This window comes from Crocodylus siamensis, chromosome 6, assembly GCF_052110815.1.
Source record: "Crocodylus siamensis isolate JL-2025a chromosome 6, ASM5211081v1, whole genome shotgun sequence".
Lineage (NCBI taxonomy): Eukaryota > Metazoa > Chordata > Crocodylia > Crocodylidae > Crocodylus > Crocodylus siamensis.
The window spans coordinates 62,090,234-62,117,620 of NC_143400.1; the positions used below are offsets into that span (position 1 = coordinate 62,090,234).

The 27,387-nt window shown below is 43.0% G+C and overlaps 1 protein-coding gene across 3 annotated transcripts in view; it reads right to left on the reverse strand.

Annotated features, from left to right (window-relative positions):
* Positions 1-27,387, reverse strand: part of IRS1 (insulin receptor substrate 1) — a 198,850-nt gene that overhangs the window by 98,007 nt on the left and 73,456 nt on the right. The window contains exons 2-4 of one of the 3 annotated variants that reach the window (XR_016442883.1): positions 17,567-17,650; positions 14,523-14,601; positions 2,264-2,545 (exon numbers count right to left, since the gene is read on the reverse strand). The gene's annotated coding sequence lies outside the window, so the exon portion shown is untranslated. Of the gene's footprint in view, positions 1-2,263; positions 2,546-14,522; positions 14,613-17,566; positions 17,651-27,387 lie in introns of those variants that run through there. The other 2 variants (XR_016442882.1, XR_016442884.1) reach the window with 2 other exon arrangements.

Consider the following 27,387-nt stretch of genomic DNA (forward strand, 5'->3'; position numbering starts at 1 on the left):
AGGCAAGACCCTCTAGTCAGGACCCTCCATCTTTGGTCTCAACAGGAACACTGGCACAACCCAAAGTCCCTAGCTTTGGCTGTAACCAACACCTCTGAGGGAGGTTTAAAAGCACCCTGACATGCAGCAGAAAAGGGGTCAGGGACAACCAGCAAATCCCATAAGCATGGGAAACATCCATTGGAGAACGTAGGCATAGCTATACCAGCTGTATCCAGATGAGCATGGATGTGCAGTATGTGGCTCCACAGACCCACCTGCAGTGCCACACGTCACAGATGAAGGCATTCACACACTGCTACTTTGCAGTTGCGGGGGGGGAGGTTCTTGACCCTGGGAGATCCCAGGGTCAAAATAAACCACACTAAAAAAAAAAAAAAAGCAGGGCGACAGCACACACACAGCAGCAGTGCGCACCACCCGAAACCAGAGCCTGGCTGGCTGGAGCCAAGCTCCAGCTGCCAGTCAGGCCCCCTGCTGCAGGAGCACCACAGCTGCATCTCCAGTTCCCCAAGGCCCTCAGGCCCACAGGTAAGGCTGCTGGAGCCAGCACAGTTGCTGGCCCCAGCCTCTCCTACCCCACCCAGGGTAATCTGCCATGCACAGGCATTCTCCGGGGACAAGCAGCAGTGGTACAAGGTATGCTATTACTACTTGTCCCTGAGAAAACAGGTGTTCCTGCTTGTGAGGACACAGCAATCTAGAGTATTCTTGTAGTGGCTGTTCAACCTCTTGAACACTTCTAATGTTGGAAAGTATACAACGTCCCCAAGCAGTCTAGTCTACTACCCTCACTCTTCTAACGATGAAGAAGTTTTTCTGGATATCCAATCTAAACTTACTTTGCTATATAACTTCAAACCACTGGTCCGTGTCCTCCTCCTCTGCAGCAAAAAAGAAAAGGTGCTTTCCCTACTCTTTAAGGCAGTCCCCTTCAAGTATTTGAAGTCTGCTACTATGTCCCCTCTAAGTGGCTTTTCCACAAGCCAAACAGACCTAGCTCAGTTTTCCAAACAAAGACATTGAACAGCACTAGGCCCAGGGATCCCCGTGGGACTCCATTCAAAACCTCCTGCCATTCTGACATGGATCCATTAATAATTATCCTTTGCTTTCAGCTATTGAGCTGGTTAGCTATCTACTGGCTAGATAAATACTAGTTTTGTCCAGCCCACATTTTTCCAATGTATAAAAAGGTTGAGCAAGACCCTGTCAAAAGCTTTGCTGAAGCCTAGATACACTACAGTACATCCACAGCATTTTGTTCATCCACTTAAGTAGTTACTTTGACAAAGAAAAAAGATCAGGTTTGTTTTGGAGGTTTTTTTGACAATTTGTTTTTCATAAATCCATGCTGGCTGCTTGTGATCAGATGCTTGCAAATGGCCTTCTTTAGGATATGCTCCTGCAACTTCCCAAGTGCTTAGGTGAAGCTAACTGGTCTGTTCCCTCGGTCCTCCTTTTTGCCTTTTTTAAGGAAGGGCACTATTTTGGCCCTTTGCCAGTCCTCTGGTACCTGGCTCATCTCCCATGACTTCCTGAAGATCACTGCAAAGAGTTCTGAGATCTCTTCTGCTAGATCCTTCAGTATACTGGGATGAAGTCCAGCCTTGCTTACTTGAATTCATTCCAACCCATCAAAAGCTCTCTGTCTCTTCTATTATCTCCTCCCTCAGGTTGCCCCTTTCCTTATCCAGATAATCCTTATTACACATCTGGCTGCATCTTAATTTTTTCTGTGAAGACTGAAGCGAAGTAGCTCTTGAGTAGCTCTGTCTTCTTTGCATCTTCTGTTAGGCCCTGGCTAGTTAATAGTGGCCCCAGTTTCCTTGGTCCTTCTTTTCTGGCCAACATCCTTCTAGAACACTAGCCAACTGCCCATTGGAAGGAAAGGGAGGGGGAGCTGGCAGGGACAGAGCACCACGACCCACCACCCCACACCACCACCACCTCTCAGGAGCGGGGGGGAGGGGAGAGGGAAGAGCTTGCCTGCCACCTCCTTTGTCCCCCTCAGCCAGCACCACATGCCGCACCGCCCCCACTCCGTCGCCTCCATCATGGCAGTGCTCTGCCACACCGCCACCACCGCTTCCCGTCTGGAACACTCTTGGACCACTCTGATTGGTTGTTTCAGTCAGCACTGTGATCAGCTGCCGAAACAACCAATCAGGGTGTGAATAAAGCAGTACAGACAGACAGACAGACAAAGGCTTTTATTACATTAGAATTTTCTTGTCTTAACATCCTTTGCCAGGAACAGCTCATTCTTTATCTTTGCCTTCCTATTTGTCCCAGCAGGTTCTTGCTACTTCCTGGTAGACTTCTTTGGACCCATTCATTCTTCCATTGTCTGTATGCTTTCCTTTTGCATTTGAGACATTTTAGAAGCTCCTTGTGCAGCCCCAATGGTCTCCTGCCATTCTTTTTATGCTTCCATCATGTCAAGACAATTTCTTCTTGGGCTTCCTTCTTGGGGTACCCTTTAGAAGCTACCAGCTACTCTTGGGTACCTTTATCATTCAGTCCATCTTCCTATGGCATGTAGCTATGAAGTTAGATAAAAAGTAAAAGTATTTTCTGGATTAATATCATGACTAAAAAATAAAAATACACTTTTTTCATCATCAAATAGGATAATTTCAATCACTGCAGCAGCAAACTACAACTTCTTTAGGAACCAATATCTATGCTGTCCAAGGGTATTGAAGACAAGTCCTACATGACTTAAAGCAGTGGTTCTCAAACCTTTTTTTGACTCAAGGCACACTGCACTGGACTTGATGCACCCCTCTGTAATTTTTGTGAATTGTGTGGCAACCAAATTTCAAAAAGATCGATCGATAGATCAATAGATAATTTTTTTAATTAATCCTCATACAGGGGCCCAATAGTGGGGGGATTGGCCAGGCAGAGGCCAACCTGAGCCTGCATTTCTCTGCTTATCTCCTCAAACGTCACAGCATCCTTCAAAGGATCTGTTGAAAAAAGGAGGACCAAAGCCCGCTGGTTGAGAATCACAGGCCTAAAGGAAAAAAGGATGGAGTGCTTTGATAGCAGATAGTCGATGACTCTGCAAATCTTTAATTTGCTAGCCTGAAGCAGTACAGACAACAAAGCAGAATGAAACAGCTGTCTTGTAACTTTGAAAAAGAGTCCTATTGGCTATTATTCCATCTCCACTCCATTCCTATCCCCCACAGGCTGCAGTAACACACACTTACCTTGTTCCTGTTCTGGTCCCTTGACACCTCTTGGTTTGAAGTAATGGTACTCCAATCAGAGTCTATACTATAGTTATCCTTTATCCTCTGATAACAAAATAAGGGAACAGAAGAAACCTATGGTATTTGAAGGTCTGCCTTGCATATCAGTATTTAAGCATCTCACATCCCTTGAGGAGAGTTAGGATGGTAAGCTAACAGGCCAATTCAATTTGGGATTAATTTCCCATTCCCACTATGAGCTTAGGCCAGTGATGCTCAACCTCTCTGGCGCTGCAAGCCAGATAAGTGGCAGGGGGCTAGTCCATGGGTCAGATCCCATATGTGGGGTCAGTGCATGGCATCAGTCCACAGGTGCAATCCAGTGTGCCAGCCCAATCCCACACACCAATACAATATGGCAAATCATCTGGCCTAAGGGTTTCCCCATGGGTCTAGGAATTTGGTGACAAGGGCAGTGACCAGAGTAATTGCCATAGCTCTGGGAGCAATTAACATTGCTACTGCTTCCCCACCACCAAATTTTTGGACCTGTGGGGAACACCATGGGCTGGATGACATGACTCAGTGGCTGAATCCAGCCTATGAGCCAGAGGTTGAGCACCACTGCTTCAGGCCACTGGGACCAACCTTTTCAGCAGGTGTTCCACAAGGTAAGCTCTGCATCATCCCCAAGTGCTATTCTGATACCCTTTCCCTGCCCAAACTGTTGCTCCACTTTCTGCTCCCTGCCTTACACTTCCTTGCCTGATTTTTCCGCTCTCTGCCCTATTTGTCACTGTGTTCCCTACTTCCTTCCTGATCTGCCATGTACCACACAGACAGGCTGCCCTTACCACTTGTGGGAGGCATACCACGGGTTGGCCACCCCTGCCTTAGGTCAAGATCCTTAAAAGGTGTTCAGGCACTTAACTCTCATTTAAGTACCTGAAAGTCTTTTGTTGATCTGGTCCTTAGATTCCTTCTGCCAGGGCTCCCCATCTACAAAATGAGGATCTCTCTTCCTTCCTGTTGGAGTGTTGTAAGAATATACATTATACTGGCTCTGATGCCAGTGTGATGAAGTCCAGATAATTACAGTAGATGTTAAATCAAAGTACAGTACACATGTATAACTTTTTGGCATTTCTGGGTCATTTCCTTTTTCTTCATAATAGATGCTGAATATTCAAAGTACCGAAGTTTCTATAAGGTACTTAATAAACAAGCATGGGAATCCCATGCATATTGTGTCTTATGACCTGTTGCTGCACAATTACAAGACATGCCTTTGACATTAGAACTATCAACTAGTTGGTGAGTTGAATGCAATGGATTGTGTTCCCACACATGTAACTGTACAGTCTCTGGCAGAGTCTGACCATTTAACGTATTCTGTCACACTTTGTGTCCATTGGGCCCACAAAACAACTGCTCCTTTTTTCAGATGGTCAAAGTCTCTAATATAATCCAATTCCTACACAAAGTGCACCTTATTTACACTGTCAGCATTCTTTGCTCTCAAATAGTGCCTGTGTTGTGGAATCTCTGGGGTGTCCCTATGAAACCTGCTGCTTATGGCAAAAACACCTGTGGCTGCATCACTTCACAGATTTGTCCCATGTGGTAGTCCATTTCTGGCTATTTATCCCACCATCAGGTCCTTCAAAGTTTTGGTCATTGTCCCATCTATCAACTTTAACTGACTGTATGAAGCTTTGGATCACCATTATCTCTTTCCCACAGAGATAGGGAAAGCCTATTCAGGACTTCAGAATGAGAGAATGCAGAATGGAAACAGCTCATAGCAGGCCATGCCTGAGATAAAAGGCATTTTCAGGCCATTCCAGTTCTTATTTACTAGCATTGTGCGCCTTTTTAGACCATACCACATCTTTACCTACTGGCTCATGGAAAGAGAGCTGATTCCAGAGAAGAGCTACTTTCATCTCTTCCATACAGAAATTCTCCTACCTATTATGCTAGATTTTGAAACTGACATATCCTTCGGGGATGTAGCAAGATGCTCCTTCATCAGACTCAGTGTGACTAGGGCTTCAACTGTATGACAGCTGTGGTCTCACATTATTGTTCTAGACTAGGTCTGTAATTCTAGCTGGCTCATACCCCACCTGACTGCCTACACTTTCAAGAAATGACATCAACACTACAAGTGGCATAAAGTATCAGGCAGTTCTACAGAGCTTTGGGCATGTCCTTGTGCACAGTGTGTTCCCGGCATGACTCCACCTACACTTTCTGATACCCGTAATTGATGATTTAAAAAATAAGTCTCCCTCATGTAACTTCAGCCACCCACAGGAAAAGATAACCCAGAGATCCAGGCCTTGCAAGAGCATGTGCAGGCAGTGTCTCTTAAACAGACAGGGCCTGCCAGTGAGCACATTTTAAACAGTAAACAAACAACAAAATGTTCCCTTCTAATCCGAGTAATGTTGTCCTGAAGTGATTTAATTTCTCTGCTAGATTGTATGGTTTGTATATGAAGACCACATGACTGGGACTGCGAGGAAGAAGTCTCTCTCTGAAAGCTCACATTTGCCCTTTATCACACTGTTTTGCTTAGTATTCTATAAATAGATTGTGCGCCGTGTTTTTCCTTTTGGCCTCATACTATAAACTGGTTTCTGATTGGCTTTTGGGAGTCTGAAGAAAATCTCTGGAGAATGCTGTAAGCGTATTTGTTAGAGACTCACAAGTGGATTAATTTCATAACTGGGCTCAGTTGACACATTTTAAAATATAAATTAATTAGAGCTGTTTGCAATAGATTTGTCTCTGCATTAGAAATCAGGAATCTAAATAGCTTGGTTTGTGTAGTCTGAGTTTAGTTACAGTTAGGCTGGGATCCATTTTTAGCAACAAACTGTTTCCCTGAGATAGCTTTGGCTGCTCATTAATACTGGAAATGCCTCTACAAAAAATGCATTATAAGACTTGCATTTAATTCTGACTAAACCTATCTATTAAAATATAAAAGAGTTTCAGAGACAAAAAGGCAGAAAGAGATTTTTATTACTGATTTTGTCATTTCTTGGAGATAAAAGCTACAATAACTGCATCACAAACAAACTGTTCTTTCTCCGTAAGTGTTTTAGTTACCACCACCACGCAACAGCACATTAGAGAAACAGGAAGACTTGTTAATTTGATCCATGAACTCAGGGACTAAACAACAGAAGCAGGAAGGAAAAAAGAACTTGGCTAAATCAAGTTCCAGTAAAACACTGAATCTAAGGAATGTGAAAAGGTCTCTTTTAGCACCATTTGCCTATCTCCTCCATACCTAAGCAGTGGCTCCTTTAGGTGAGGCAGGTTAAAGTGTTGACACCAAACTGTCTCATCCACCAAGTGATCTCTCTAATAGGAGTTTAACACTTTGCCTCTCCCTTCATCGTTTGTGCAAATCTGTTACTGTAATCTAGCTGTCTAGCCTTTCTGGCTAGTAACTATACAGATATCCCCTCTGCACTGAAGAAATGCAGGCACATGCCTGCAGTGGTGCAGGCTAGAAGCCAGGGGGCACTAGAGCAGTCCTCCCTTCCCTTCCAGAGCTGAGCTGGGGTAGGGAGGGGTGGCCAGGCCCTGGCAGGTTGCCCTGATTAGGGAGGGTTTCTGCCCCCCCCCGCCACTGTTGATAACAGAGCATTATCATCCCATTAGCAAAATAACAGCCTCTCTCAAGTTCAAGCTCATCTTAAACAATGTATTTCCAAGGAAGGAACGGAGGGACATTACCAGCTGACCTGTTCATTAGCTCTGAAAACCCCTAAGCTGACACTGTCCTGTCTGTCCTGCAGTGGGAGATTTACAATTACTGGGGCCCTGTGCTCAGCTTCATGTTCAGGCAGTGGCTTATCGTTGACTCCCGGCACCCATGGCCAATGTCTACATTTGCACCCCCCCACCCCATCCCAGGATGATCCATGCAGAGTGCGGGGCCACACCTCCCACCACGTTCATGGGGGAATTAGCGCGGCACACTGCCCATGTGGGAGGGGCAGTGGCTGGAATTTCTGGCCAGAACAGCTGAAGAAGCCCACAACTTGCTGGGCAGGAGGGAGAGCCACAAACAAAACGGGGAAGGTGCCCTGGCCTCTCCAGCCAGGGGCCGGGCCCCTCCCTCAGGCAGCAGCAGCAGCGGGGCCCCCAGTCATTGGGGGCCCCGTGCCACCGCATGGTTTGTTTCATGGTAAATCTGCCACTGCTGTCCTGTCTCCCACAGCACGGACCATAGCCAGCATGTGGGATGCTAGCTAATGGTGAGAGGTGTCTGTGTAAGGCAGAGGGGAGGGGGAATCCCTGCCTGAGCTGGGAGCGGTGAGGGGGAGGGGGGAAAGCAGGAGGAAGCCAGGCAGATGCTGCTGCCAGCCCGGGAACAAAGAGCAGAGCCCCACCCAGAGTTGCAACGCATCTGAGATGCTGGAAGATTCTGATTTAACTTAAACCAGCAAGGGGTCTGGGGCAGACATTGCATAAACCAGTTTGACCTAAATCAGTTAAGTCAGATACTGCATTCAACTAGGTTTCTCTCAAACCAGTTTCAACCATTTTCAAACTGATTTATATGCACTGAACATCTGTTCCGTTACAGGTTTAAACCCGTTTCTGATCACTTAAACTGGTTTATGTGTAATATCTTTCCCTAGCCTCTGAGTCCTTACAAACTTTTCCCTTCAATTGCTATCTGGTGTAAAGTGCCAAACTGTTTCTTTTTTCTGTATCTAAGTAGTTCTGTGCAACTTCCATGAGAAGCTACAGTTGCCCCTTTTAATTCTGGGGACCTCAGTTGTGGTGCTGCTCTCCTGAAGTTGTGAAGAAGTCTGCAGCAGCAGCACAGCTTTACTTCTACTCAGCTCCTGAAGTTGAGAAAGAAGCAAGACCTGTGAAATTCCTCCACTAAACCTTATAAAGCAACTACATGCCAACCTCTATGGAACCCAATTCTGTAAGTTGTATATAGAGAACTACCCAAATCATGACTGCCTGATTTCCATGAAATCTGCGCAATCTCCACAAAATCTGCTGGAGAGGAAGGCAAACTTGTTAAAAATAAAATTCTGGCTCTCCACTGGGAGCCAGCAGCCCTTGTGACCACTGCAGCCTGCCGAGCAAAAAAGCAGAAGGGGCCTGCCGGCATGAAGAGCTGCAGCCAAAATGGCTGCTGCACCCCCCCCCCACCTGAGGCCACTGATTGGCTGTTGTGGGGCCCCAGCCTTCTCCACCAATCAGCAGAAAAGAGTATGGCTGCATGGTAGACAGTCCTCTCAGCCAATAAGTGGCGAGCAGCAGGGCCACATGATGATGGACAGCTCTCTCCAGCAATCAGTGGTGGGGGCAAGGCCACTGGGGCCCTTTGGCCCCCAGCATGGGAGGGGCACCATGATAAGCCCTTGAAAATGGTGGTCAGCCACATGATCTGCCTGCAAAATCAGCTGGCCCCCTTCTCGAGTTGGGCCAACCCCTAGTTATATACCATCTTGGTGGACACTTCCCATCTCTCAAAAGAGCTAACATTTCAAATGTTAAAAGCGTGGGTTTTTATGTGTATTGGATACAACTTTTTCTTTCTATTGTTTAGCTACTGTGGCATAAACAGAAACATTAAATTACTTACAATCGTATACACTGTAAATTGTGTAATTTTTTTTCAGAATAACTTGTATTGGATTCTGTTTCAATGTACATCTGTCTAAAGTTTCATTAAAGTCTTCTGATGACAAAAGTGATAGACTGCTGTTTTAAAAATGAAAGTTACATTGAACTCCTTTGAATGTCTAAAGTACTACACTAAATTAGATATTGTTTTCCAAAAAGATAAAATTTGTGACCTGAAAGCAGTGCAATTTTTGTTACATTCAACAACTATTTTCATGTTTAATAAGAAAAAGAATCCACTTTACTTGAAAATATGAATGTAGCCTCACCTCTAAATTATGAAATTGCTATAAAAAAGGCCATTAACATGTGTAAGACAACTGCTGCAAGAGTTAGTAGCAACACAAAATGTCTAAATAATCTCACACACTACTAATGATTACTCCAGTAATTTTATATACACGGATACAAACTTTTTTAATTTTTGTATTCCATTTAATGTAAATGTATATGCTTGCATGTGCATATGTGTATGTATATGTGTTTTTCAATTTGATACGGTTTTGTAATTAAAACAGAGAGAGACAGAAACATAGTATATATGACTATGTTTCAATTACAAAGCCATATCAAATGGAAAAACATTATTCCTGGACATGAAGGGAACAGTTTCATAGCTCACTCTCAGAGAAATCACACTGATTCAAAATTCTAAAGCTTCTGTTGTAATTCTAACCCTGACCCTGTGATGCAGAGAAGTTTAAAAGCTAGTTCTCTGAGCTACTGCACTTCACAAGGAAAGGTCTCCAATTGATGGATTTGAGAGTAAAATGGAAATAATAATTTTTTTTTGAACTTCAGCACACTGGGGCAGTGGCAACATCCACTTGGGAGCTGCTTTTGCTTTGTTGATTTTGTCTCAGCAGTAATGTTATTTTAACATGGATTTGGGTGTTTAGTTTCATTATGGTGGTATCTATAGTACTGCATCACAAATGGCACTACATTCCTTGCATATTTTATAGAATGCATCAGCTCAATTTGGAACAAAAGCAGTTGTTTTGGATGCATCATTGCAGACTTGTCTAATCCAAAATATCTGCTTTGTAGTGCCATTCCTATACAAAAAATGCCAGGGGTTTGTTGTTTACCAGAGTTAGAAACAAAAAAAAAAAAAAAAGAACCCCTCATCTACCTCAGACAAACATGGAAGTTACTCTGTGGGCCAAATTCTGCCCAGTTATACCAGTTTATGTATCCCACAGTGTGTAGCATTTCAGTGCTCATTAATTAAAAGCTTAGTAAATATAAAATAACAAATCTCCATGTGTCTAGAGTTTCATTCGACCAGGGGATGTAAATACACAGTGAAAACATAAACCAACACATCAACTGTATTTAGAAATGATTTTACTCACTGCTGAATCTGAATATGTGAAGATACCAACCCTAGGAGCCCATGAGGTAGTTGTAAATGCTAATTAGGATAAGCAAACATGTAGAGCTTGCATGTGTAAAACTGCATGGATGCAGCTCTAAAATACTCTGTCACACTACTTAACTGTCTGGATACTCAGTCTGAACTACACCTTCACAGCCCATGCAGGGGAGTAATATCCACCCTGATTTGTCCCTCCTACCCCTCCTTTCTTTTCTTTATTGCCCTTTATTTAAAATATAATCCTTCAAACCTTACAGGAGAGTCATAGTTTATGTCTAGAAAGTATGATGCTGATACTGCATCTGGTTATACTGCAAGGCCACTTCCAAGATTACCCACTTGTCTACAGCAGGGAATGAGTGGAAACAGGAAAAAAGCTGAAAGGAAAATGGGAGCAGTCCTGGCACTACAATCCTATTTCCTGATTTTCACTACTCATAGGATTCCTTTTTAATTATCAGTTTATTTAAGAACTCCTGGTCCAGCCAGACAGGTCTCTTATCGTATGTCCTCTCTTTTCTCTGCATTTGAATAGTTTGACTGAGAGCAGCCACACTGCAAAATAACACACACAGCACAAAGCGATTGAATTACTGCACAGAATAATTGTGTTAACTGAGGAGCGGTGTTCATTCAAGTTGAAGCATACATTCCTGGATAGGCAGCCAATTCCCTTTGAAAGCACCAACGCCCCTGAGTAAAGGCTATGTGTATGGATGTGACTTAAGCTACAGACAAAATGAGTTTCAACTTAAATGAACTCCATGATGAAGACAAGCCCTAAAGAAAAATTAAGTAGATTAAGTAAGAGTATTCCACCACGTATCTTTCCTAAACTATGCTAACACAGACAAAAACCAATAGAACAGGGGTGGGCAAAATATGGCCCGGGGGCCGGATGTGGCCCACCAGGCCATTCTATCCAGCCCATGGGGCCCATAAAAAATTTAGAAAATTAATATTTATCTGCCCTGGGCTGCCTGTCTTGCGACCCTCGATGGCTTGCCAAAACTCAGTAAGTGGCCCTCCGCCCAAAATAATTGCCCGCCCCTGCAATAGATCATGCAAGATGAACAAAAGTTCACCAACTCCTAGGAGCCTGGCTGTATTAACAAAGAGTTTAAAATAAGGAAGTTAGGTTCTCCTAAAGCTGGAGAGCTCATGGTTCCTCCCTGCATGTTCTTAAGATGGAAGATCTAATAAACAGGCTCGATCACTTGTCCTTTCCTTATATCCACTGGGTTTAGCAACAGACATTGCATTTGCCCTGTGATAAGTTGTGCCCATGTTTGTCCCAGAACAGAAAAGTCCTGGGATTAGCATATCACATATCACCCTTCCAATCAAGATTTAGTGAGTGGCTGAATGCACTGCTGCCTTTCTGTCATTGACTCAATGTTGAAATCCCAAGATAATCATTCAGACATATTTCTCAATGTCTAGGGCAAACTGTTATCACTCTTTATCCCAGAAACCTTTCTAGGTTTTGTCCCAGGACAAATGTAACCTCTGCTTGTAGCCCAAGCCCATGGAAGCCATTTAACTTTTTTTGTTTAGAATTAACATAGCAGTTTATTCAATGAGATTTTTCAGGCAAGCAAAGACCGTCACACAGTCTGGTAATTTGTTTTGTGCCGATAACCAACCATTAATGCTCTGGTGTATGTGAAGAACATTACATAAACAATCTTGCAAATTACCAAAAGATTTAACATCTAAGAGTTTTAGAAAGCACATTTTAGCTGTTCTGTATTTCACTTAACTTCACAGTCATCAAGCCTAAAAGCTGTAGTGGAAAACAAAATATAATCCTTCAAACCTTACAGGAAAGTCGTAGTTTATGTCTAGAAAGTATGATGCTGAAAGTCTGAAAAGATGCCAAAGTTGACAGTTAACTGTCACATATTAAGAAGGTTCTTAAGACCCTTTCTTCCCATTCCCAGGCCAGACTTGAGTTTGGAAGTCACTGAATGAATTCCACAAGTACTACAGTTTGTACTTTCACAGACTACTTAAAAGCTGAAGTATCAGATTTCACAGCACTGTGAAAAGGCTGGAACAACTTCAAAGCATTTCTGAAACATCTATTACTTTATTATGGAGAGACAATAGTCTCCCCATAGCTGAGGTTGAAACAATCCTTCCATTCGAAGGCTGATTTTGACACGCACAGCTTTAACTTCACTGAAATGAAACCAATCCATCTTAAATTTCACAGGCAGGAGTTTATGCCAAGGTAGAATCCAGAAAGCTTGAAGCAAATCAGAAAAAGTGTTTGTGAGATATCAAAGTTTTTCAAGAGATTGTGTGAGTTTTGGCTTGTCATAACTCAAAAATGGCCTGGATTAGCAATTCCAATTTTGATTTAACATGTTGGTCCTGGCAAGAAGTTAGTGCCTGTGACTAGTTTTATTTAGCCATTAGAAGCAGTATCCAATTACATTATCAACTCCAAAGAGCTTTTACCCCATCTTGGGCCTCAGCTGAACTTTAAAAGTTACAAATGGCACCAATGTCTAATGCCAGAATTTACAAAATCTGACTTCATTCAAATTTCATAAAGTCTGCACAATGTGAATTAATACAGATGAGTAATTTGAAAAGATGTCATTTCCTCATCCCATCCTCTTTGGGCACTACACAAAAGACAACCATCTGCAATTTTCTATATTCAGCAATGGGCACCAGTAATTTCTGCAAACACATAGGACCCAATACATTTGCAAAAGTACAATGTACTGAGGTTTATAGCTCTGCTCTTATAGGCTAAAACCTCAAGACTTTCTACTGTGAACTTTACCACCTATAAGGAAAAGGGCCAGCAAACCTAGATATGAGGAAATGACATCAAAACTAAATGCAGGTAAACGAAGGTTGGCAAAGCTGACTGACTAAATGCTGAACTGAGAACGATCTTTAAACTGCATGTCAGTGGAACATTTTAATTTACAACTGAACCTTGAGTAATAGGAGCAGAGCTTTGTTTGTGAAGCAAAAGTACAACGTATTGAGTCCTATCTGTTTGTAGTACATGCAGAAATTACTGGTGCCAACTGCTGAATATAGAAAATTGCAGATGATTATCCCTTGTGTGGTGCCCAAAGAGGATGGGATGAGGAAATGGCATCTTTACATATGATAGTGCTAAATATTGTAACAGGTTACTTCCCATGTTCTTATGTTTCTTAGTACGCTTGATATCACATGACAAAATTAGAAACAGCAATACCCACAGCACTGAAAAGAGTGTTGGTGAAAGGATACATAAAATTTGTTAGCGTGATGGAAACTACAAGGAAAACAAGCTACAGCAGTGCTTCCCAAATGTTTCCTCAGTATGACCCCATTTATGACCCCATTTCCTCAGCATGGTCCCTCACTCCCAACCTGCAGCCCCCCACAACCCCAGGTGCACCATACGCCTCACCTACATCCCCCTCACCCTGCCAGTGCCCCTCTGACCAGAGGAGAGTGCAGAGCCCAGCTCCCCCCACTCGTCTCCTCCTCCATGGAAAGCACTGCCAGAGCAGAGCCCATGGTGGGAGGAGGATGCAGGCTGCCCATTGCAGGCTTGGGGCTACCCACCCTACTGCTCTCCCCACAGGGGCTCCATAACTTAGTAGGCAGGACCTGGTGCAAGAGGGAGGGAGCGCTGTACCATACCACCACGGCTGCCAAGCTGAAGCACCCCCTGCTCACCCTGCAGCAGCATGGGCACAACTCTGTGCTGCCACCACTGGGACTCGCCTTGGGACCCACAGTTCGGGAACCACTGGAATACAGACTTCACTGAGGCTTAGAGTAAAAGAAACTACAAAATTAATTCTGACCAAGTGAAACAGCAGGTGCATTCCTAAAGGGTCAAAACAGATCTGAAGGATCCTTGGTATAAGTCAATGGCAAAACTCCCCTTGAGCTTATGTTGCAGCAGCATTTCATCCAGGATCCAGCCCCTTGTATTAACTTCTGCCATCTCCTCTACGAAGCTAGGAAATGGAAGATCTGGTAGAGTTCAGCCTGCTGTCATCCACCCCCTTAAAATTAATGAAACTAGAAACCTATTAGGTAGCTTCAAAAGAACTTCTGGGAAGAAGTCGTGGGTAAAAAGGAAAACACCATAGGGGAGAATCATTCCTCTTAGGATCAGGTTCACTGTTTGCTTACAGACTGAAGTGAAGATAAGCAGTTTTTGGACTCTGCAGTTACATTTTGGTACGTATCTACAAAAATATCAAGGCTCAAAATTCAGCCTGCCAACTTACTTTTGTTCCTCTTGTAAAAGCCTCCTCTTCCTGTAGTGCTTTCCATATGCGTTTTTTCTTTCCAATACTTCAAATGATTCTTCAGCGGTCCTCAAAAAGAAAACTCTAGAACATCACAGTGCCAAGAGGCAACTCAAAAATCAGCATAGATCTTACAATAATAAATCATCATGCAGGACAAAGGGGAAGTTCACTACTAAAAAAATTATTTCACTATCAAGCTTCTAATGAGTTTAAGAGCAAACTTATGAGAATTACCTTTAGATAATCCTTTTAAACCATCTAAGGATGGATAAACCAGGAGGAGCACATAATACTGAAATTCATCTGCAGATGAATTGATTTCAGGAGGGCGGACTTCAATGAGCTAAGGAGAATAGTTGGGGAAGCTCTGAGGTCCCAGAGGGGAGGGGAGGGGAGAGGAACAGAGCCAGGTGTCCAAGAAGAGTGGTTGCTCCTTAAGGAGACGATCCTCCAAGCCCAAAGACAGGTAATCCCAACATGGATCAAAGGGAATAGGACAGCACAAAAGCCCCCATGGCTCACTAAAAGCATCCGGGAATGTCTTCTAGCTAAAAGGGAGGCGTACACCCAATGGAAGGGAGGGGCCATCACCAGGGAGGACTATACTGCGGTTGCTCAGGGATACAGGGGGGCAGTCAGGGAAGCCAAGGCGGAGATGGAACTGGGACTAGCTTCCCAGATTAAGGACAACAAGAAGTGCTTTTTTAAATACAAAGGGGGCAAAAAGAAGGTACCGGGTAACACGGGGCCCCTGCAAGACATGCTAGGAAATTTGGTCGTCACACCAGACGACAAACTAACCTATTTAATGACTTCTTTGCCTCCATTTGCCTGAGCAAGACCAGATCAGCCCCTCTACCGGGCCCCCCTCAGGCCCCAGGGGAGGCACACCTAGGCCAAGGGTCAGGAAGGATCTAGTCAGGGAACTCCTGGACAGACTGGATGCATTTAAATCAGCTGGTCCAGACAATCTGCACCCCAGAGTTTTGAGGGAATTAGCTGAGGTCATTGCGGTACCCCTGGCACGGCTTTACAAGTACCCGTGGTGCTCTGGCATGGTGCCAGAGGACTGAAAGAGGGCCAATGTGGTTCCCATTTTCAAAAAAGGGAGGAAGGAGGACGCAGGAAACTATAGGCCAGTCAATCTTACCTCAATCCTGGTTAAGCTTTTTCACAGAATTATTCTGGCACATTTCCATGAGGGGCCAGCAGGGGAGATTATGCTTAGGGGCAACCAACACGGGTTCATTAGAGGCAGGTTTTGTCAGACCAACCTGGTGGCCTTCTACTACCAGGTCACCAAATCCTTAGATGCAGGGGGAGCAGTGAACATAGTCTTCCTGGACTTTCGGCAGACCTTCGACACTGTCTCTCACCCTGTTCTCATTAAGAAACCGGGGGACTGTGGTGTTGACACCTACACAAATGGGTCGCCAACTGGCTGGTGGGCCGCACCCAGAGAGTGGTGGTGGATGGGTCATTTTCGACCTGGAGGGATGTGGGCAATGGGGTCCCCCAGGGCTCAGTCCTCAGGCCCACACTGTTCAACATCTTCATCAGTGACTTGGACGAGGGGGTAAAAAGCACCATGTTCAAATTTGCTGATGACACTAAGATGTGGGGGGGATGTGGGCATGCTAGAAGGGAGGAATAGGCTGCAATCAGACCTAGACAGGCTACAAGGGTGGGCGGATGAGAATAGGATGGGATTCGACATCGACAAGTGCAAGGTGATGCACCTGGGGAGGAAGAACCAGCACCATACCTACAGGCTGGGGAACTCCCTTCTTGTCAGTGCAGAGACAGAAAAGGATCTTGGAGTCATCACTGATGCCAAGATGAATATAAGCCGACAGCGTGGGGATGCAGTCAGGAAGGACAACCACAACTTGTCATACATCCACAGATGCATCTCAAGCAGATCCAAGGAAGTGATCTTCCCCCTCTATGCAGCACTGGTCAGGCAGCAGTTGGAGTACTGCATCCAGTTCTGGGCGCCGCACTTCAAGAGGGATGTGGACAACATGGAGAGGGTGCAGAGGAGGGCTGCTCTCATGATCAGGGGGCAGCAGGGCAGGCCCTATGAGGATAGGCTAAGGGACCTGAACCTGTTCAGCCTCCACAAGAGAAGGCTGAGGGGAGATCTAGTGGCCTGTTACAAACTAGTCAGAGGGGACCAGCAGGCACTGGGGGAGTCCCTGTTCCCCCGAGCACTACCAGGAGTGACCAGGAATAGCGGTCACAAGCTAGCAGAGGGTAAATTCAGATTACACATCAGGAGGCGCTACTTCACTGTCAGGACTGCTAGGATCTGGAACCAACTTCCAAGCCAAGTGGTGCTGGCTCCTATTCTGGGGGTCTTTAAGACAAGGCTAGACAAACACCTTGCTGGGGTCATTTGACCCCAGTACTGTTTCCTGCCACGGCAGGGGGTCAGACTTGATGATCTGCTCAGGTCCCTTCCAACCCTACTAACTATGAAACTATAATGGTGACAAAAATTCTCAATTTGCAATACTGGAAGGCTACTTTCTAGTCTGCGTAAATGGGTTTTTAGCACCTGGGTCTTCTTGATAAGATTGTTTCCATGGAATGTGTCCCATTCCAGTTCAGACAGACTTCAAGGCTGAGCCAAACTTGTAACGATTATGTTAAGTTTGGCAGACTTAAGTGTGGTTAGCTTGGCATGTTGGTATTTCAACATAAACCATTTCTTTAATGCAATACATTCCAAATTCTTTCAATGAAGCACCAAATGTGTTACTGAGGGAAAAGTCAGAACTGATATAACTCAGACAGTCAAAATCAGGCTGCTGTTCTGCTACATACTCACAAGAGAACACAAGAGTTCCAGTGAGATATATTTATACAAAGCACTATGAGTACTCACTTGACCCTGAAGCTTTGATCAGTATGGAACAGAAACAGCAAAACTTCAGGCAGTCATCACTTCAATTCATGAAGTTACGGGTTCAGTCTTCACTTTATTCTACAAATAAACATTTTTAAAGCATCTGTACCTGCTGAATGGGAAGGACCACTTGATCATCAGTAGGCATCATCTTCTTTACACAAAAAGAGAGGCAGTACTTTTTACCAAGTACCTGTAGATAAAAAAAAAAAAAAAAAAATCCTAAAATGAATCATCATCTTTCGTTCAAATAATATGATACCTGACTTTCATGGTTTATATAGTGTTATTACTATAACAGTATGTAATTGAACACCCAGAATTTTTCTAAGTACCTCAACAAATAGAGAAAAAATAAAAATCGCAGTTTTCAACCTGAGTACCTTAAGTTACAGGTTCCTACAACCATACTTAAGCAGCTAAGTACAAGTAGTCTGGCATTCAGAAGTGCTGTCCAATCCCAGGCCTCAATGAAGACAATGAATGCTACACTGCCTGGTATCTCAGAGAAGTCAGACTACTTGTAAGCATATTAAATCAATACTTAACATACTGTATTTGCTTGAATGCAGCATGCCCCAGAATAAAACACGCGCCTTGTTTTTGAAAGGCAGAACAGATTAAAAGCACTTTCCTTGAAAATCCTGGCAACTGGGGAGACCAGCATGCTCATGGTGTTGCTGTCTGTGGAACACAGGTAGTGTTAAGTCTAATAGTACATCCAACCAGATTTATCTTAAACAGCTTTCAAAATGACTGAAACTGGTCTAAGTTTACTGAACTTCTGTTCTGTTACAGGTCATAACATTCTGTGGAGTGCACAGACATAACTGGAAAAGTTTCAAAATACTTGTTTCATTCAAGATTATTTTTGGAGTGCTTTTGGCCATTTTTGGAGCACTTCATAGAGCACTTATGTCTCTCTATTTGCCACTGAAGTGCTTCCAATGTTACCTCTGGCCAGGACTTTGCTTATCTTATCTGTTTTGCTATACCCTTTCTTCTGGGGGGGGGGCGGTGCATGCATATGCACGCATGCATACATGTTCAAGCACCCATGTATACTTATATTTCTTTTAAAAGCTTGTAAGCTCCTAAAAGCACCCAAAAGCACTTTTTGAGTGGACCAGAAAACATGATAAATAAAAATAATAGGTAGTAACATTTCAGTGTATAAGCTGTAACATTTTAGGCTTAATTTTGTCTTTCAAGCAAGTCAGTTGCTTTAAATACGTAGTGTTTTACCAAAGGACTGAAGGAATTTGTCCCAGAAATAAGTGAGTTAATTCTCTAATGAATTTCATTTTGTCTGCTTGTAGGTAGATTGCTGTTATAGCTTTCTTTCTAATCTTTTCCTCTATTTTAACAATGCCACTAATCAAATTCAAGCAATGGTTTTGTGAGCACTAATTTATCAAAGCATTTGACATAACCCACTCAGAAGTTATTAGCTGGTATAGTAAATTACAGCAGCATAACTTTAGATCATGGACTCCAATCATTAGCTGAAATACACCTATGCAAGATTCTGTATTGTCAAATTGCTCAGTGTTTATACTCAAGTGTTTGGGTACCTTGCTAGTCCACGTGGATCTGCCCTAGTGTTTATGAAATCTTCAAAACTTTTTAGATAAGGCACAGTTTTAATATGTGCACAGAAATTACTATATACCAACCACAGAAATGGTCACTGGGAGTAGTTCAAAATGTCTTACAAGAATGCTTTGATGATATCCACAGCAGTACTACTGGCCAGTAGCAAAACTATAATTATGCTAGCTGGATCTAAAACGGAGGTTTGAATTGCGAGAAATCCTCTTTCAACTTAACCCCATCCAGAACTTTAACAAGACCAGCAGACTTTCCTGAAAGTTGCAATCCAATGAAAATGTAAGCATGCTATTATAAACTTAAGGGCTTTTTTAGTTTAGGTCATCTCATTTGGTTTAGGTCATGACAAAAAGGAGGGTTTTCAATGCAGGTGCAGAGGAATTTGGGGCTGTTCACAGGAGAAATTACACAGAAATGAGGAAATTAGTGAGAACTTTAACAGATGTGCAATTATATCTGAAGAACATTCAATCTTGATTCATTATGGGCTTTATTGCTGGATTCACTACTGAATGCAAACAGGAATTTTTTCAGTTGCTACAGTGGAAGCAGGAACTGACTCCAAATACCAGCTGGTATGCAGAAACTCCAAGGCTATAATTTTCAAATATATCAACATAAGTCAGAAGGTACCACCACGATCACCTGGCATGACCTCCTGTGTGATGTTACTTGGTGAACTGCAAGGTCTGCCAACTGACATATGGCATTATAATTCATAAAGAACAGATCTGAAGTTTGATAAAGTAGACACCACTCCACTTTGAAAGAATCTTAATTTGGCCCCTAAGTTCACATATCAAAGTGGCCACTTGATTAGCATAAATCAAGTTTGCCTTACAAAGACAAAAGCCTTGCTTCTGAGTGGAAGATCACACAGGATCTTGGCCTCATGCCTAATCATGTCTTCTCCTTGGATAAAATCCATAAGAATTTTTGTCTTCCCATTTATTAGCTATGCCAATAAATGTATTTTTTATCCTTGGAGTACCTCATCATAACAGAAGTCCAGTTTACTGATAGTTGCTCCATTTTTGCCAGCTTGTTCAGCCAGCAGCGCAGCATCTTTTCACTTTGAATAATAATTACATCTGTCTTTCTTTCTTTAAACTGACTGTAAAATAGCAGATCAACTTCAGATCATAACTACTGCTTAAACCCTTTAGTATTTTTGGACCTGATGATATTATGCACCTGCCTGTAGCCCAATGTAGTTCTGTGCCTCCACAAAACCCGATTTAAGACTCCAATCATGACATCAAAAACTGGAAGGTGACTGCATTTATTACATGAAGAGCTATATGACATGGACCTATTCTCTTTTGAAGTCGACCTCACTTAAAAAAAGACTAAATGCCTTTAAAGCATGTGCTTTCTGTGTTAGTGTGTTCAAAAAGATCTGCTGCTCCTTCAAACATTACCCTCCATTTTTTATATATATATATATATATTATTTATTTATTTATTTATTTATTTAACTAAACCTGTCCCTAGGCATTTAAAGAGTTTGGATAATTTATTATGCTGCTGTGCTTTGTCTTATTCTGTCATACGTAGCCCAGACCTCCTTAAGCAGTGACAAAATTGAAATGAGTTAATATTTTAATTAGCTAGTAATACTGTCTTTTCCTGCATCAAAAGTCTTATTTTTAACTCTTCTGACATTATTTTTACACAGATATTCTAACAGATATTAAAATCTATTTTACAAAGATTTCCTACAATTTCGTTTTTGACTGTTTGCCATCGAACTCTATGACACACAAAGTTATATGACTAAAGAGACATCATATAGCTGAAAAAGCTGTCATTCTTGCCCCATCCCTGTTTCCATCATATATATTACAGGTAAAATTAGGGTACTATGCCAGTGTTTTCAGATCAAGAAAAGTAAGTCTGCAACTCCAACTCTACCATCCTTGGTATGTAGGCAACCAAAGGGCAGAACTGATAATCTATTGTAATTCCTGTTGTTCGTTTTAGACTTGAGAAAATCTACATGAGATGCTAACTGTGCAGAGCCTTCAGGGATTCTGCTAACTGTGCAGTAGCCATCAGGGATTCTGGGTTTTCCTGATAAAAAACTGCAAAATCTTTGACAAAACCCCCAAAATCTGTGATTAAAATGAAAGGCTCCCCACAGCCCACCCAGCCCTGCTGGTGCCTGTCACCACCCCACCATCCGCAGCTTCTGCTCCCCCAGCCCTGCCAGAGGGGTCTCCAAGCTGCCAGGGCTGTGGAGCCAGAGACCCAAATCTGCAGGTCGGTAGCTCCCTGCCCCTGGTAGGAGCAGAGCGGAGCCCAGCTCCCCCACTGCTGCCTGCCTGCTAGTCTCGTTTCCAAAGGGCCTGATACTATGAAATCATGAATACTATCTGCTTTCATTACAGTCAATTAAAGTTTTAAGGTGCTCCATACTACGTGGAATGGGATCCAACCATCCAAAACAAAACATGGGAAAATAGTTCTAGGAAGGGAGGCTGTGCAGAGATCAATAAGAATTCTAGTACAATAAGGTCCCCTGAAAAGAGTGAGTTTTTAAGATGAGACAACATGCTAGTTCATAACCAGTAGAACTGTCTTCTGAACGTGTACAAATAGGAACATTTGATGCTTTTTTTAATTGAGGAAGTGCCCAGCTCAGTAACTCTCTTAGTGATGTAACTATCCAAAAGAAAAGAACAGAACTAGGGAACCAAGCTCAGGGAAGCGCTTAAGTTAGTGTTTAAGTCCATTCTTAATTCAAGACAATATGCCTTTAAGCAGCTGCTTAAGCTCTATGGACCAGTGTAACATGAGTGGGTACTTAACAGTTTTCCACTAGTGAACGAAAAAGAAGTTCCCCAAGAAAGTCCACAGACCTGTTTCCATTGCTCAATTGAGCAACATTTGTGAAGAACCTGAAAAGGTGATGAGAAGGTAAATACCAACAATCTGGGACTAGTCACCACACCAAAGGACTATTGGCCCAATGCAAAAGCACATTCAAAGGGGCAGAAGAAGATGAAAATAAGGCAGACTAGACAAGCTGAATAACAGGATTGCTGTTTAAGGACCAAGTGTGCATTGCTTATAGGCTGTTTTATGGTACTCATTATGGCAGTATCCAAGCTCCTCACATACTTGAATTAATCCTCATAATATTTCCCTGCCTCCCAGGGTATGATACTCATTTCAGACAGGCTACTAAGGCTGAGAAATCAAGGACTTGAGCAAGTTCACATACGGCAGTTTATGTAAGGGCCAGGAGTAAAAGTCAGATCTCTCAAGTTCCAATACAGTGCCGTAACTTTTACAATACACTGCTTGCAGACAGCTGTAAAGGCACTGCATCTGGGCCTGTGTCATATGCTCCCTCACACTGATACTTTACTGCAGTCATCAGCTTTGCTCACATGGACTCGAAGGCTGGGGGTATGTATGAGCTAGCACATCATTCTGTATTTACTTGAAGACCTGATGGCAAGTCCAACAAAGTCTTCCCTAGTACTTCTAAGCAGAAATCAGGAGGAAAGAAACTCCAACTTAGCCTGATTTCACAGGAAAAGGTATTTGGGGACAGACCATGATACTGCATTACTGAGGCCAGCCAAGACAAAGTGAATGCAAAAGCAGGTGGAGCTAGGCTGCACCCAGTCAGCTAGAAGGACTCATGTTTAGCACACCTTAAAAAGGAAGATCAATAGGTTCCAGTTACTGAAAATGCAGTGCACCTAAGAATCCCTCAATACTCCAAAACTCTGACTTGCTAAGAACTGCTAAACACCCCCATGGACCACTGACTGGCCAGGCATAACAAAACCTGTTGGCAATGGTACAAACTGTTAACATAATTACTACCAGGGAAGCCTTCTGGTTTAACAAACGTAAAATAAATATTAAACACTAAACAAGAAACCAGCCAGAAACAGTGACAATACAGTACATTTAAATTGCATCTTTACTACTAGTTCCTTATTACACTTATTCTCGTACGTATTCCAAGGCTTACAATTTAAAATACAAATATAGCTCCATGGGTATGAACAAAATGATTGGAAGACACTGATTCAAGACTGTGTTTAGACACAGCCAGGACACAGGTGACACCCACATGATCCTAAGCAAACAATCTCTTTCTAGGTGGTAGAAAAGAAATGTCTCACAAAAGAGGTGTACTCACAAAAGAAATGTCCATTGTGCTGTGAAAGTCCATCACCACCCTTCTCTGGGAAAGGCTGTGCTTCCTCCTTCCAGCCCGCGGTGGCAATCAGTCCTGCAGGTGGAAGACCTCACCACCCACCTGCATAGCAAACAGTAAACTCAAGCAAGAGATTCTGCTTTCAACAGACCCTTCTGACACAGACAAGAAGACAAAGGTGTAGAAAGCCAGCTCTGCACCCAGACAACTGCAACACAGGGCAGCACCAGCTGCTACGATGCCAAATGTGATGGTGCAGCCACCTACCACTGCAGCAGCAGCTGCTTCCGAATCCCCCAAAGACAGCATCCAGTCACCTCCCTGTTGTGCCACTGCAAGGGTTTATGGTGGTGGTGTGGTAGCATCCCCCAACTGCTATGGTTGGTAAAAATTGGGAAACAGAAGTCCTTGATGTGGACCTTTAAATTCTATATATTTTAAGTAATATCACATTAAATCAGTCTGGGTTTTATTGATATTGCATCTAAAGATCTCAGTAATTAAAGGAGGTCCTGAAAAGAATAGAAAATTGAAGCCAAACAGAAAGACACCTAAGAAAGAAACTTTCACGAACAACGCTAGCATTTCATAATAATGTACTGCTTATATTCACCTTGTCAGTTTCTTTACCAACCATGCTTCAGGCATGACATTCAACCATGCGATCCCTACAAGGAAGTCAAAGCAATGAATTTGTGGCCTTGGGTTATAACAATAAATTGTGATATCACAAAATCAAAAAGTTGCATTTCAAGTAGAAGTTGTGTTGTGAGGGAGAAATTTCATGTTCACAAGGCAAAAAAGACAAAAACAACATAACGGATATTTATAGTTTTTAATATAAATGGTTGGTTCCTTAATTTTTTCTTCTTGCAAAAGTCCTTTCTTCCCAAACATGATTCATAAGTTGTAAAATCAGTTCTATGTAAGTTATAAAACTATATTTTAAAAAAAATCCTTTAAAAGCATGTTATTAACAAACCAGTGGAAAAATACATTTTCTTCAAGTCAAGACTCTGAGCTGCTCCTCTTTCTTTAGTTTTGATGCAATATCCTTTATGTCTATGCAGATAACTTAGTTTCCTTTAGACGACTGGTTCCATCTGTCTAATTTCCAGAGGATATAAAACGTTGTGCTGTCAGTTTCAGTGTTCCTAATATAACAGGGATGACAGGTGCTAGAATAGTCAAGGTTTTGAAATGTATCTTCATCGAGAAAGTTCTTTATGAGGTTTGTATAATATTATGGGAATTTTCCCAAGGAAGCCATGAAAAAACCTAAAGGCATGTTTGCTTCAGGTACCATTTTTCAAACCATGTAAGAGCAATTCTAATCCAGATTTCAAAACAGATCAGGTCCTCTCACATAATGCTTCTTGCAGCCCGCACCATGAAGCAAAATGTTTATATATATCTACAGAAGCCAAGCTAAGTTACTTTAATCGTTCTTAAAAACAGAAAAATTGGTACTCTAGATTGGTACTCAGAGCAATGGGGGCCAACATCTTCAGCAGGCAGGCCACAAATTAGCCTTGAACCCTCTCCAAGAAACTCTGATTCTCTTCCCCTGCCCAATCTGCTGCTCTGCTTTCCTGTTCCTTCCCTGCGCTCCTTACCCAATCTGCCACTTTTCTTTCTTCTCCATCCCCTCTCTGATCTGTTGCTTGCCACACAGATGCTACCCATGGTACATGTGCCACAAGCTGGCCACTAGGGGTGTGCAAAATGGGTCCTATTTGATTTGGATTCAGCCCGAATCAGGGACAGTGATTCGATTCATTGATTCGGATCACTGTCCCCAATTTGATTCCACCAAATCCAAATCTGAAGATTTGATGCCAATTTGGAGAATCGGCAATTCGGACATAGACACATCTTTAAATGTTTTTTCTACATACCTTGAGGTACCAGGTGCATCTCATGAATGCTGTGATGCTGGGGCAGAAGGAACATCCCACAGGAGACCCCCCCCTGCGTGCTCAGTGGCGAACCTGGAAATGGACCAGAAGTACTTCCGGTTCACTTCCAAGTCTGCCGGGGAACATGCTGGGAGGGAACAGCTTGGGAATTGGCTGTGGGGGGACCCCCAGACCCAGGAGGCACCAGTCTCCAAGCTGGGGACCTAGAGGCCCCCCACACGCACACTTTCCTGGCAGACCCGGAAGTGGACCAATAGTGGACTGGAAGTGCTTCTGGTCCACTTCCAGGTCTGCTCCCAAGCACGCTGGGGAGACCCCCCACGCTCCTGTAGGACGTTCCATCCAACCCAGCATCACAGCACTTGTGAGCTGCCTGCTATCTAGAGGCATGTAGAAAAAACATTTCAAAATGTGTCTATGTCTGACTCGCCAAATCTTTCCAAATTGATTTGGACGGTTCCGATTCAACTTGGAGAGATTAAAGGGTCCTCCGATCCTATTTGGATTCAAAGTTTCAGCCACCAAATTGGGCCAAATCTCCACCAAATCTAATCAGGGATCGAAGCTTCACACTGCCCTATTGGCCTCCCCTGTTCTAAAGCAGTGATTCTCCACCCAGGTGCTGAGCTTATTTCAAGGGTGTTGCAGGGTATCACACAATGTTAATACTGTCAGCTGTGTAAACATGATCCACAAGACTAACAGAGGGGCTGCGTCCAGACAAGTGTGGCTGTGAGGTACGGGGAGCAGATACATCTGCCGCACCACATACCACACATTCAGTTGTTCTCCGCCCTGAAAGGGAGCAGCAAAGAGGGGTTTTCTTAACTTCTGGATATCCAGGGGTCCAAAAAACTTGCAGAGAAAAAAAAGCAGAGCAGTGCTCAAAAGTGGAGCCAGGCTGCCCAGAGCCACATTGTGGTTGCCAGCCAGGCTCCACATGGCAAAAATCACCACTGCTCCAGCTCTGGGAAGCCCCCAGATAAGGCTGCTGGGGCCAGCCCAGTGCTGGCCCCAGCCTTCTCTACCCAACCTGGGGTAACTTGCTGCACACCGGAGGACACATGGCATGGGCACTCCCCAATGACAACTAGCAGCGGCGCAAGGTGCGCTGCTGCTAGTTGTCTCCAGGGAACCAAACATCCATGCACATGTGGACATTGCCAGGGATTTCAAATAAAATTTCATAATGTTAAAACCATTCTGACCTGGTGTGGTCTTTTTGAGCTCTTTGCAGCAGAAGAATTGCATTATTATTTTTCTGTATTCAAAAAATGAGTGAAAAGTTAAGAGTTGGCATTTTCCAAGGGGTGGCTTGAGTCTAAAGAGAACCTCTGCTCTAGAGTGATTCTGCTTTGTTTAAAATCAAAGAGAATTTGTCTTAATCTTCCATGAGGGTAGGTGTTTGTGTTTAGTGAGCAACTATTTGGGTTTAACACTTATTTCCAAATACATCCAGATAACATGGGAGCAGGTAAGTTTGGGGTTCTCCTACTTTTGACACATTAAAAGTGTGGCCATATTCATCTCTGCGCACACATTTTTTTTTAATGGATAGCAAGAGGGAAGGAAATATAAACTGGGAAAATTCTATGAATAAAACCACAGACCAGTCTGCTAAACCAAAAAGGTCTTTAAATTGAGCCCCGAACTATTCCAACGTACTAGTTTTGTGCACAGAATGTTGCTACTTACCTTTGAACTCAAAGGAAATGACTTCAATGAGAACCCATGTTTTAACATCTTATCAAATACATTTTCTTTACCTCAAATTTAAATCTGTATCAAAACCTCTAACCTACAAATATTTAAATAAGAACATACTATAGGAATGCAAGGTATTTTCTGCTTCCTGGAACATGCCTGTTTTACTGATTTCTAACAGTTTCCATCCTAATTAATCCCCAACATTTTTCATTACTGTTATATGTCAGGGAAAAAGCCGAACTAGGATTTCAACATTTTTATCCTGATTGATCATTCGCCTACTTAAGGATAATTTCACATCTAAAACAGACAAAGACAGGAAGGGAAAGAGCTTTCTTTTACTAGCGACCTTTGAAAGATTGGTAAGGTGGCCTTAATTTCTTTTCTGTCTGTAGGTCTATGGCCCAGAGAATCTTATGTATAAATACAATTTAACAAACAATAATTTTCTGGCATCTTTATAGTAGCTGCTATGAAAAAATGCGTTCTGTGCCGACACGTAGGTGAACACTA